Source organism: Chinchilla lanigera, unplaced genomic scaffold, assembly GCF_000276665.1.
Source record: "Chinchilla lanigera isolate Chin_1 unplaced genomic scaffold, ChiLan1.0 scaffold00109, whole genome shotgun sequence".
Lineage (NCBI taxonomy): Eukaryota > Metazoa > Chordata > Mammalia > Rodentia > Chinchillidae > Chinchilla > Chinchilla lanigera.
Window position 1 is genome coordinate 6,021,457 of NW_004955510.1, and position 12,151 is coordinate 6,033,607.

General features: G+C 42.4%; 1 protein-coding gene across 5 annotated transcripts in view; it reads left to right on the forward strand.

Annotated features, from left to right (window-relative positions):
- The first annotated feature begins 20 nt into the window (after nucleotides 1-20).
- Nucleotides 21-12,151, forward strand: part of Fam35a (family with sequence similarity 35, member A) — a 93,269-nt gene continuing 81,138 nt past the window's right edge. For 4 of the 5 annotated variants that reach the window (XR_001231666.1, XM_005407912.2, XM_005407911.2 and 1 more), the window contains exons 1-2: nucleotides 21-710; nucleotides 2,247-2,312. The gene's annotated coding sequence lies outside the window, so the exon portion shown is untranslated. The remainder of the gene's footprint in view (nucleotides 711-2,246; nucleotides 2,313-12,151) is intronic. The other variant, XM_013506312.1, reaches the window with a different exon arrangement.

Consider the following 12,151-nt stretch of genomic DNA (forward strand, 5'->3'; position numbering starts at 1 on the left):
GCGTCGGGGGAGGGGTTTGGGGAAGGGGGGTCGGTGGGAGGGGCGCTGGTCTCGGGCCTAGGGGTCCGGAGCGGCTGAGGGGCGGGGAGCACGGCAGTAGGGAAGGCTGCGGTCTGGCCGTGGGTCTGGGGCCTGTGACTCACCGCCACTTTCCTGCCCGCGGGCCCTCCGCTGGAAAGGCGGCGGGGGCGGGGGGAGCGGTGTCTGGGCCCGGAACCGAGTGTGTGGGGCTCGGGCGCCAAGCCGGAAAGCGACGCAGAGCCGGACGCTGAGAGGTTCGGTTCCTGCCCAGTCCCGCTGTGGAGGTGCAGGGCGTACCCAGCCGCCCGCCTTCGCCACTGGGGCTCCGATGTCCAGTTCGGCTCAGCGCAGAGGAGATGATTCAGTGAGGCATAGCATTGTTGTCTCCTACGGTTTGCTGTCTGCTTCCGGGTCTCGCTATGTAGTTCAGCTGGCCTCGAACTCGATGCTCCTGCCTCAGCCTCCTTGGTGCTGAGATTCCAAGGGTGTGCCACCACAGCAGGTAGAATTACACCCTTGAAAAGAGACTAAAGTAAAACAGGGGCACTGTAGAAGTGCGACAATGGCCCAAGGAACAGCTCGGGGATACTTTTGTGTTAAGTGGTTCAAGATATGATTTGAAAACTTATGTGTTCAGTTTCATACTTGGACAGACGGATGCGAGAGGCTGAACAAACTCAATCCCCGTGGTAAGTTAGTGCCCCCAAGGCAGCGAGATGCCACCACACACTTTTGACGGTTTTTAATATCTCATTTACTGTGAATTTTTATAAAAAAGTAGATTTGTACTAGTTCATGTTTGCCGCCCATAATGATTGCATTCATTGGGAGGGGTTGGTACATGTGCATAACACATCTTAACTCTTCTTTCTTCCCCTTCTGTTAGTCATCTATTAAATGATTTTGTTCATCTCTGAAAGAGAAAGTTAAAACATGTGATGACCGTCTAGATTGGTTACTTTAAGGGTAACTATCTCTGTACTCTGAAAACAAAGGTTACCTTTTCTTACAGAGAGGGCTTACATTTTGCCTTATTTTTTAAGTAAATGATAGTGTTTATTTATATTTGAATAGCGTTTACTGTGAAAAAGATCCTCTGACCTGCGTCCTGAATTTGTCTTGATAGTCACAAGTTGGTGGTACCAGTCTTTTTTCACTTGATAGCACTATAATTTTTTTTACTCCACATTGTTAATAACCAAAACACACTTCCCAAAGTTTCCAAATAACCAACTCCTTAAAGCCTGAGGTTTTTACCTTCAAGTCTTTAGTCTCACTAGGCATATGCAAATACTTTTCAAATTAAATTTTTTGATAGGTTTTGAGGAAAGTGGTTTAAGAGCTTAGTTTTATCTCACTTATCATTTCTTTTTATAACCACAGCCTGCAGAAAGATAAATGTTTCACTTTGCGTTTTCTTGGGCTTGTTCGCCTGAATTCAAGAAGGTGGACTTGAAGAACTTTTGGAAGACGAGAGGAATAGAGATATGAAAATTACTTTTTATGGACTGTGTCTTTGTCCATAAAGACACAGTTCCTCCTGCCTCAGCTTCCTGAGTGCTGGGATTACAGGCCCAAAGATAGTTTTAGCACTTGGGATGCTGAGGCAGGAAGATCACCATGATCTTACAAATTGGCTCCAAGAGAACCTTGTAAAGTAGATGTTTTTATTTTTGAAATTTTCTTATAAAACAAAATCAAAATCTCCCTATGTTTTAAAATTATTTGTAAGTTGTAAAAATAATTCAAATTGCAAAGGTGGTTTTATTTATTTATTTATTTTTTGTCACTGGGTCTCGCTGTGCAGTTCAGGCTGGACTTGATCTCACTTTGTAGCCCAGGCTGGTCTTGAACTCACAAGGATCCTCCCTCCTCAGCTTCCTGAGTGCTGGGATTACAGGAGCAAAGATAGTTTTAGATAATGATTTTTTTTTTTTGGTATTGGGAATCAAACTCAGAAATTTGAGTTTGCCAGGCAGGTGCTTATGCTGCTGAGCTATATAGTAGCTCAGATAGTTTTCAAAAAGTGAGGTTATCCAGCCCCATCCCCTCTATTCCCATTTAGTATATAGTTGGAGTTATTTCTTTCCCTTTTGAGGAAGGTAATTACTTTTTTTTTTTTGAGATAGGCTCTCACTATGTAATCCAGGCTGGTCTCAAACTCCTCCCTCCACCTTCTAAGTGCTCCTGAAAAGTTTTTAATTTTGACTTTTTTTCCTCTTTAGTGAGCATGCCTTTGTAAAAGCAAAAAAAAGAAGCTATATCAGAGAAGAAGATCTGAAGTCTTCAAGGTTTGTAGTAATTTTTCCTCAAAAACAATAATGACTAAAAAACCTTTCTCTTTTCCTCATTAGTCCATTGCTGGTCATGCCTGTTTGGTTGGGGGGGCTAGGTTTTCATTTTGCTGTATTGCTGAATAACATTCAAGGTGGGTTTTATTAATACTTCCTGCTTAATGATTCTTTCCATGTTATGAGTAAACATGAAAAGTCTTGGTACAATCCTATCCCTTTAAGTAGGTCTTAAAAGTCCCTTTAAGTGTTTTTAAAAATTGTGTTAAGATTGGATTCTGAGGCTGGACATGGCGCACATCTGTAATGCCAGCACTAGGGAGGCTGGAGCAGGAGGATCGCTGTGAGTTTGAGGCCAGCCTGGGCTACAAAGTGAGTTCAAGACCAGCCTGAACTACGTGGCAAAATGCTGTCTTAAAAGACAAAAAAAAAAAAAAAAAAAAAAGATTGGATTCCAGTCTTATCTACATGTTATTCACCATGTCCTTTTTTTTTTTTCTTCATTTTTTAAAAAATTGAGGTTTAATTTTTTTGTTTTCCTGTATGCACAAAGGATAAGATAGGTAATTACTAGCTAGGCATGGTGCCTCATGCCTGTAATCCCAGCACAGGGGAGACTGAGGAGGATCACTTTAAATTTGAACATAGTAAATTTAAGGTTAGCCTGAACTATGTAGTGAGATGCTGTCTCAAAAAAAAAATACAATTACTCATCGTTTGGCTCTATTAATCCATGTGGGTGACCCTCTAAAAGCAAATCTTTATTTTGTTTTAAACATTTTCCCCTTAAAAGTTTTAGAGCGAGCATGATGTTGTACACTTGTACATCCTAGTGTTTGGAAGGCTGAGGCAGGAGGATCACCATGAGTTCAAGGCCAGCCTGGGGTACACAGTAAGTTTAAGTCTAGCCTATCTACCTAGTGAGAGCCTGTCTCATAAACCAACTCCCCTCCACGAATATGTGTTTTAGATCAGTTGTTATTTCAGTATGAGGTTAAGTTTGGAAACTAAAAGAGGAAGTGTAAGCTAAAATTTGGGGCACACCTGTAATGCTGTTATAAGTGGACATAATTTATGCCAGAGAAGCAGAAAGTACCTTTCCCTTGACCAACATGAAAGAGTTGCAGAAGAAACAGGCTTTAGCTGGATATGGTGGTGCACGCTTGTGATCCTAGCACTTGGGATGCTGAGGCAGGAAGATCACCATGAGTTCAAGGCCAGCCTGAACTACATAGCAAGACCCTGTCTCCAGCAGTACTCTACACCCTAAAAAGAGTCTTGCTCTTGTTTTTGGACATTGATGACTATAAAGCGATAGCATAACACTGTTACCAGATAGGAAGATAACAGAAACCTGTCTGCCTTTTGGGGATTACAGTGAAAGCGCACGTGCTCAAGTCATGTCAGCAGATGTCTCAGTGACGTCTCCATGAGCAGCTGGCCGTCACCAGGGCAGTGTGTAGGCAAGTGGCTTGCGATAATGGGCTAATCTGGCCTTTGTGTGGAAACAGAAGTTCTTCCCTTTCTTTGTGCTAAGGGCAGAGAAGACATTCACCGCACTCCCTACCATAGCGGTGTCTTATCAGGAGCATACCTTGGATACTTGACTTAGATATTCTGGTGCCTTTCATAGTTGCCCTCCACAGTTTTCTGGGCAATGTGGAGCCTCACTGGGTGTCTGGACCACCCTTGGAGAGTGACACGCAGGGATTACCTCTTGATTCTAGCATTGCTATCTGCCAGCCAGCCAAGATACAAGTTCAGGGCAGCTCTTCAAGACAAAGCAGAAGCCAAGTCGGCATATCAGTGGGAAGGTGCTGGGACAGGTGATGGAGGAAGGGCAGGAGTCTGGGATGGAAATTCAGGCTAGAGTGTCTGTCTCTACCTTGTGCTTTTCTAGGTCAGGAGTTGCTAATAGTCTATACCCCGAAATAGATTTATTTTTCTAGGCGTGATGGTGCTTCCTTGTAATCCCAGCACTGGGGAGGCTGAAGCAGGAGGATTACTTCAAGTTTGAGGCCACCCTGGGCTACATAGTAAGTTCAAGGTCTGCCTGAACTGCATAGGGAGACCCTATCTCAAAAAGCAAGCAAACAACAAACAAACCAAAACCAGCCTGGGCTGCATAGTGAGTTCAAGACTAGTCTAAACTACATAGTGAGATCTTGTCTGAAAAAAAAAAAAAAGCAAAAAAAAACAAACCCCAAAAGAAAATAGAGTTATTGTTGTCAGGGTTTATAAGGGAAAAGATTTAATACAAGACTAATAATTTATGGGATTATTTTATAGTATTCATCCAAAGAATTAAATACAAGAGCGCAGGAGATCTGTCCACACACTAGAGACCCAAAAAATCTAGCTAAGGCCTGGATCCCACAGCAGTGTCCTGCATGAGTCCAGCTGAAGACCTAGAGCCCATGGCAATGTCCTGCGTGAATCCAGCTGGAGCCATAGAGCCCACAACAATGTCTCATGCAAGTCTGTATCAAGGATTTACAGTAGGAAGGCCCAAAGGTCAGTGGTGAAAGCTAGAAAGTCTGCAGCAGTGGGATGAAGTATCTGTGCAAGGAGGCTGAGGGATCTGCACTGGAGCCAGAAAGTGACACTAAAGGTAAAGACCAAAGCTCCCCTGAAGAGAACTACAGCCATCCGCAGTGGCAGCGAGGACCTGAGCTTCTCCAAAGATGAGAATGACCAAGTTCATACCAGGAATATCCAGCATGATGAGTCTCTCCAGGAGAATCAACAGCACCATCTTCCCTTCTAGATCTTCTTTCATGCTGTTGGCAACAATCCTCAGGTGGGCCTTCCACACCCAGAGCCATGCTGACTCAGTTCATCTGAGTGTCACAAGATGACCATTAGTTAATCCACCACAGTTATTTTATTCAAAATAAATAAAATAATAAAATTGTTTGGTTTAGGCCCATATATTGGCTCTGAATGGTAACTTTGGCTATCTCCTGTAATTTCATATTTTCTGTCTCCTTTCTTTTTATAATACAACCTCCACACCACCACGAAAAAAGGGGAACTAAACTGCAATAGAAGAGGAATCACAGCTGGCTTTAAATTAGTTAGAAAAGATTAGGCAGCACATATACTAAAATCAGAGTAAGCTAAAAACAAGCCCTGAAAAGTCCAGTTCCTTGCATTTTACGGTGTTTGTTTATTTTAATGCTTCCTAAGGGAAAAATTAAGAAGTATACCAAGGAGAAGAGCAGCAGGAGAATCACAGAAGGTCTCGATAACTGCACATTTTGCACCCCAGATGCTGCCCAATCCTGTTGCACCATGAACTCAGCAGCAAGGGTTGCTGAGATCCGTTCCTGGTGGAAGTATTCAGAGCTTTTCTGACATCACTGCTCTCTTGTTTCTTTATACCAGGACTCTGTTCTCGTTTGGAACATTTCAGTTCTTCCAGCTTTAATCCATGGTGATCAGTCTAAAGTAGTAGGAATAGCAAACAATGAATTTGAATTGAAAAAGTAGGATAAAACCTGCAGATCTTGAATAATGAAAGAAAAGTGCTTAAAATCGCTTCAAAGATCATCAAAGTGCTCTGAGATAATTAAGGTACTAATAATTGAAAAAAACAAGGAGTGGGTATATTCAGCTTTTCTATATTCTGTAGTTTTTAAATCTTATTTATCATAAATTGTTTGGAATTACTTTTTCTTTAGAAATAACTAGATTTATAGAAGAGTTGCAAAGATTCCATAGACTTTTCTATAAATCCTTCATCAGTATTTCTTTAATGTTAACATTTTAGCCAGACATGATGTTATGCGCCTGTAATCCTGGCACTTGGGAAGTTGAGGCAGGAGGATTACTTCGAGTTTGAGGGAGGCTAGCCTGGTTTATATAATGAGTTCAAGACCAGTTTGAGCCACATAGCAAGATCCTGTCTCAAAACCAAATAAAAATAATGATAATGTCTTATATAGCCATGGAACAGTCATCAAAACTAAGGAATTATCTGTTGGTGCAGACATGGCCATTTTTGGTGGTCCTTTCAGCCATACTGTCCTGTTGCCCAGCGGGCTTTTTGCTGAATGGCCTGGAGCTGTATTAATCACAGTCCCTGCTTTCAGACGTTTGGTGCCCTGCGGTCATATTCCTCTGTTCCTCAGGCTCCAGATGACTGTTTGGGCAGGGCTCAGTCATGTTCAGTCTGATGTGACTTTGTTTGAGAACAGCTTTCCAATTTTAATTTTATTTCTAACCAGTGTATATCTTTCCAGTACCCTCTCAGCCCCCTTTAAAGAGCAGTTCCACCGGGGCATCGTGGCACATGCCTAAAACCCCAGCACCTTGGAGGCTGAAGCAGGAGGACTGCAGTGAGTTTGAGGGCAGCCTGGACTACTGAGTTCAAGGACAGCCTGAACTGCATAGCGAGACCCTGTCTCAAAAAGATGAAGTTCCAGTGTTAACTTTTTTTTTTTTTTTGGTTTTTCTCTGCTACCAGTAACTGAACTCACGACCTTGCGCTTGCCAGGCAGGCGCTTTTGCTGCTGAGCTAAATCCCCAGCCCCTCCAGTGTTAACTTATCCTGGGTTCCTAGTTTTCCCTTATAGTCTTGGCTGAGTAACTGCTTACTGTCTTATTAGTTCTTTGTGATTTGTGAGAATTTGTTTTCTGTGGTGACCCAATTATTTTACCTGTTTACATAGAAAAAGGTTAATTGGAGTCTAGCTCATTGTTTTGTAAACATTATATATTGAAGTGTTTATTCTTGATCATGATTTAATTAAAACACATTCTATTTGAGGTTGCATTAGATATAAAGATTCATAAAGGGAGAGTTGACATATTATTGCTCAACATAGTATGGAACATATTTTCTATTATTCCAAATCTATTTTTTTGAGTAATTTTTTTTTTATTTTTTGTCTTTTTGAGACAAGGCTTTGCTGTGTAGTTCAGACTGTCCTTGAACTCACTTTGTAGCCTAGGCTGGCTTCGAACTTACACCAATCTTCTTGCCTCAGCCTCCTGAGTGCTAGGATTACAAGTGTGTGCCACCACTTCTGGCTCATGTTCCTATTTTAAATTACTTTAACCTGGAAAAGGTAATTGGCGGAGACATGAGGGAGAAAATAGTAGCCCCATGTGAGTGTTAGGTTCTTACTTAGATATAGAGAAGATCTAGTGGGATGTTAAGGACATTTTGGACAAGTTCAGTTTGACATGTTTGTAAAATAACCAGATGGAGCTTCTAGGTGCAGAGTTGAAGAGATAAAAGTAGAGCTCAGGAAAAGTCTGCAACAATAAGAGCCCTTCAGGGTAGAGGGCCCAGTCTACCATGACAAACCTTTGCAGGCACAGGCGGATGGTGGGGCAGTCAGTTCCAGGCGCAAAGCCCGCAGCATTTAAGTAATGATGACCCTGGCTATTTCAGCACTACAGAGGCAGGGGATGTGAGGAAGAGCAGTTTCAGGGCAGTGCTGGAGGCCAAAGTCAAATCGTCCTGGGTTAGAGTGGACTGGACACACACAAGTAAATACAGTTTTTGTTCAGAGACTTGAAAGTACACGCAAACTGGAGGGAGGCAGTCTGAGGGAGATCTTGGCAGGTGGAGATGATAGTTTATGTTTAGGGTGCAGACGTCAGCAGAGGAATTGAGCGGAGGAGTGTTGATGAAACAGACTAAGTGGGGCACACTTGAGGCCCTCAGGACAGAGGAGGTGGTGTTGGGACAGGTTGGGGTGGGTTGTTTTGCAGAGTGGGGACACGGGAGGTGGAGGGCAGGTCCACAGGGCAAGAGCAGAGAGAACAAGGAAAGGGTCCTGAATGGTCAGAAGTGAGCATAGAAGAGGGAGTGAGCTGACAGTAAAGAGTAAGGCAGAGTAGGGATCAGCACAGAAACCTCCTGCCCTTGATTCTCAGCTTCCTGCAGCTTGTAACTGTGTCAAGTTCATCTTCTTACCCCAAGTGTGGTGGGGTCCCTTGTAATCCTGGCTGCCTCAGGAGGCTGAGGGAGGAGGGCTACTGCATGAGGCCAACTCAGGCAATTTATTGAGACCTTGTCTCAAAATTTTATTTTTGTTTTGTTTTTTGAGGCAGGGTCTGGCTATGTAGTTCAGGCTGGCCTTGAACTCATGGCAATCCTGCCTCAGCCTCCCAAGTGCTAGGATTACAGGCATGAGCCTGACTCAAAATTTTTAAAAAGCTGGGGATGGAGCTTAGTATTAGAGCTCCCTTGGGTACATACACACAGACACACAGACACACACACACACACGCACACATGCACACAAACACACAGATACATACACAGTCCAGTTTTTGAGACATTTATTTTAGTAATGACATTCTCTGTTGTTTCCTAAGGTTTCTTTTTTAATTTGCCCTTCTAAAGACATTAACCAGTCTTCTTGAGGGCTGTTGTGTGAAAAAGTGGGTTCTATCATCAAATAAGTTTGGGAAACAGCACTGTATCCCTTCCCCCCTTGGTGACACACAGGAAACAGCCACTTATCATTTATAGCAGATTGATAAAGCTTTTGGGAAATGTCCTTACTAACAGTGGGAACTTTACCAAGCACTTCCCTAGGCTCTTTCCTAGGGTGCATGCATTAATCTTTCCAATGCTCACAAGAGCTTATCTTCTGTAAGTCACAGCTAGACTGAAAGTGAAAAACTGGGACTCAAACCCAGAAGATAGGCTCCTGAGCCCAGTATCCTCCCTGCGAACAGTAAAGAAGCAGGTTGAAGTTAAACCTCGCCTCTCTAAGCCTGTCTGACTGTGGTCTCCCAGTGTTTATCCAGGCACGGGTTACTCATGGGTTACTCAAGGCTCACACTGGAGAGCAGTTTTTAAACAGCATTGTGTGGGGGCACAAGTGGCTCTTTTGCAGTAGGCCTCTCTGTTAATACTAAATGTTATACTTGTTACTTTTCTACTTGAAAATGCTTTCTTTTTCTTTTTGTATTTTTTTTTGAGACAGGGTCTCATTTGTAGTCTAGGCTGGTCTTGAGTTCACTATGTAGCCCAGGTTGGCCTCAAACTTGTGGTGATCCTCCTGCCTCAGCCTTCCAAGCGCTGGGATTACAGGTGTGTGCCACTACACCTGGCTGTAACTACTTTTTGTTGTCTTTCACATAGGCCTTCCCAGGAATTTAAAAAGGTTGACACCACTTTTTGAGGTACTAAACATTTTAAACTCCCAAGTTGTTATTTTACACAGGTTTTTCTGTCTAAGATTATGTTATCATAAAATTTTAATCCTTAAGGATCTTAGCTATGACCCAGTTCATCTTCTTTGATATTGTTATTATTGTTATTATTATTTTTCAGTTTAAGGGAATGACAGCCATTTAGTGCTGTGGAACACGATAATAATAATTCACATCTGAGTTTGAACCCTGGCTCTGTCTCTGCTCGCTCTGTGATTTGAGAAAGATTACTTCGTTTCTCTAAGCTTCTGTTTCTTCTGTCTTGCAAGGTGGTTATGAGGAAGGAATAAGAAAATTCATGTAGTGTTTGGTGCACGGAAGGTTTCAACATTCACTGCTGTCCCTCTCCTTGTTTTAAAGCTCTTAAGGAAATACTCTGGGTCCAAATCATGAAAGAATTGTGGAGATAGTGAAAAAAGGGAACAGTGTGAAATGTTTTAAACAGTTCCAAATGTGAAATGCCTGTTTAATGCTGGCATCAGCTACTTTTCTGCAAAGTGGTGTTGTCATGATACAGGTTGTATGGGAGTTAAAACCAGTTTCCTTCCGGCTTTCCAACTGACCTAATAAGCAAAACCTAACTGGGTAAACACAGACCTATTAATTGGCTCACTTATTATTAATGGTAAACTAGCTTCAGTGCTGACTTCTCCTGTTCTTTTTGAAATTTCCCTTTTGACATTTAAAACCTGACACATTCAGAAGCATAATAGAAGGCCTAATGACTTAAATCCTCTCCAGAGCTCAGGAAGTGTCTCTCTGAAGTGGTCTTCTCGAGCAGCATGTTCACAACAATGCATATAGGACTGAATTCACCAGTGGGCACTTGTTTGTTTGTTTGTTTCTTTATTTATTGTCTTTTTGAGACAGAGTAGTTCTTTTTGAGACACTTTGTAGTTCAGTCTGGCCTGATACTCACAATCATCCTCCTGTCTCAGCCTCCCAAGTGCTGGGGTGACAGGTGTGTACCACCATGCCTGGCAAGCACATTTTTTTGTTTCACTCATTATACCTTTAGAAGCTACGTTTAAGAGACATTGTGAGTGTTTGGCATCCTCAGAATGTCTTGGCAGAAGTGATTTGTGTTTCACAAGTGTTGGTTTGGAGCAGTGCTTTGCAATGTCCTGGTATTGTAGCCCTGTGCAAACACTTAGCTTGTCTGTAAAGTGTCCTCAGACTTAAGTGAGTAATAATATGTATGAGGCACCTAATTCGTGAGCTGGTTTGTGTAGGCCCTAAATTAAGGGTGGTTTTTTTGAGACATAGTCTTGCTGTGTAGTCCAGGCTGGCCTTGAACTCACTGTGTAGCCCAGGCTGTCCTCAAACTCATAGCAATCTCCTGCTTTAGCCTCCTGAATGCTAGGATTACAGGCTTGCACCACCGTGCCTGGCCCTGAATATATGTTCTGATTTTAAACTGAAAAATCAGTGGAAAATTGCTGTTTATACTGATAAATGACATGGTTAATCCATGGACAGAGAGAGCCCACTCCAGTCAGAGCCCAGCAAGAGCATCTGCTAGGTGAGCTGTCAGAATCTGGTCTGATGTAGCAGCCAGTCGGCAAAGTGTTATTTCCTGTTGTATTACAGGTAAGAGGACTTGATAGCTTGTGTCAGGGAGAGGCTCATGAGTGCCTTGGCGTATCAGTCAGGTTTGCAGTCTAGTTTCAAAGTTTTAAAGTTTTTGCTGATCTTGTTCGTTAGAAATGAACATAGCCAGCCAGGTCTGGTGGCACACATCTGTAATCCTAGTACTCTGGAGGCTGAGGAAGGGAGATCTGAGTTCAAAGCCAGTTTGGGCTGCATAGTGGGTTGAAAGTCATCCTGAACTGCATAGCAAGCTCCTGTCTCAAAAAAGAAGAGAAAAAAACATGTTCTGCACTGAATAATCCCACAATGGCACATATCTTTAATCCCAGTACTTGGGAGGCTGAGGCAGGAGGTTTGCCACGAGTTTGAGGCCAGCCTGGGCTACATAGTGAGTTAAAGCCCAGCCTGAACTACATAAAGACCCTGTTTCAAAAAACCAAAACCAAAACAAAATTAAAAAAAAAAAGAATAATCTCACAGTATGGGTAGGTAAATTTAATCAAATGTCTGTCTAATTTAAGATGCACCTGTGGCTGTATGTTGACACACTCCTGTCATTCCTGTACTCAAGAGGTGGAGGCAGGTGGATCTTTGTGAGTTCAAGGTCAGCCTGGGGTACATAGTGAGACTCTGTCTCAAGCAAAACAAAACAAAACACAAAACTAAATGTAGTTGAATTGTTTTATATTTTATTTTATTTTTTGCAATTCTGGGAGTTGGACCTAGTGCCTTTGCACTGAGCTGCATTCCCCACTCCTTTTTTATTTTTCATTTGGATGAGTTGCCCAGGCTAGGCTTAAACTTTCCATCCTCCTACCTCAGTCCCCCAGTGTGCTGAGATTACAGGTGTGCGTCACAGTATGTGACTTTGAATTGTTTTAGACATTATGTAAAACTGATTCCTTCCTGGATAGACTAAACATTGCAAAGGAGGTGTTAAGAATTTTATGAGAATTCCTGATAAATACAAAAGTTTAAGGATTGGGCACTATATAAAAAGGCTTGATTTTGAAAATGTTCATAATATACTTAAGTTAATAGCAAGGTTTTTAAATGGGTGCTGGAACAAA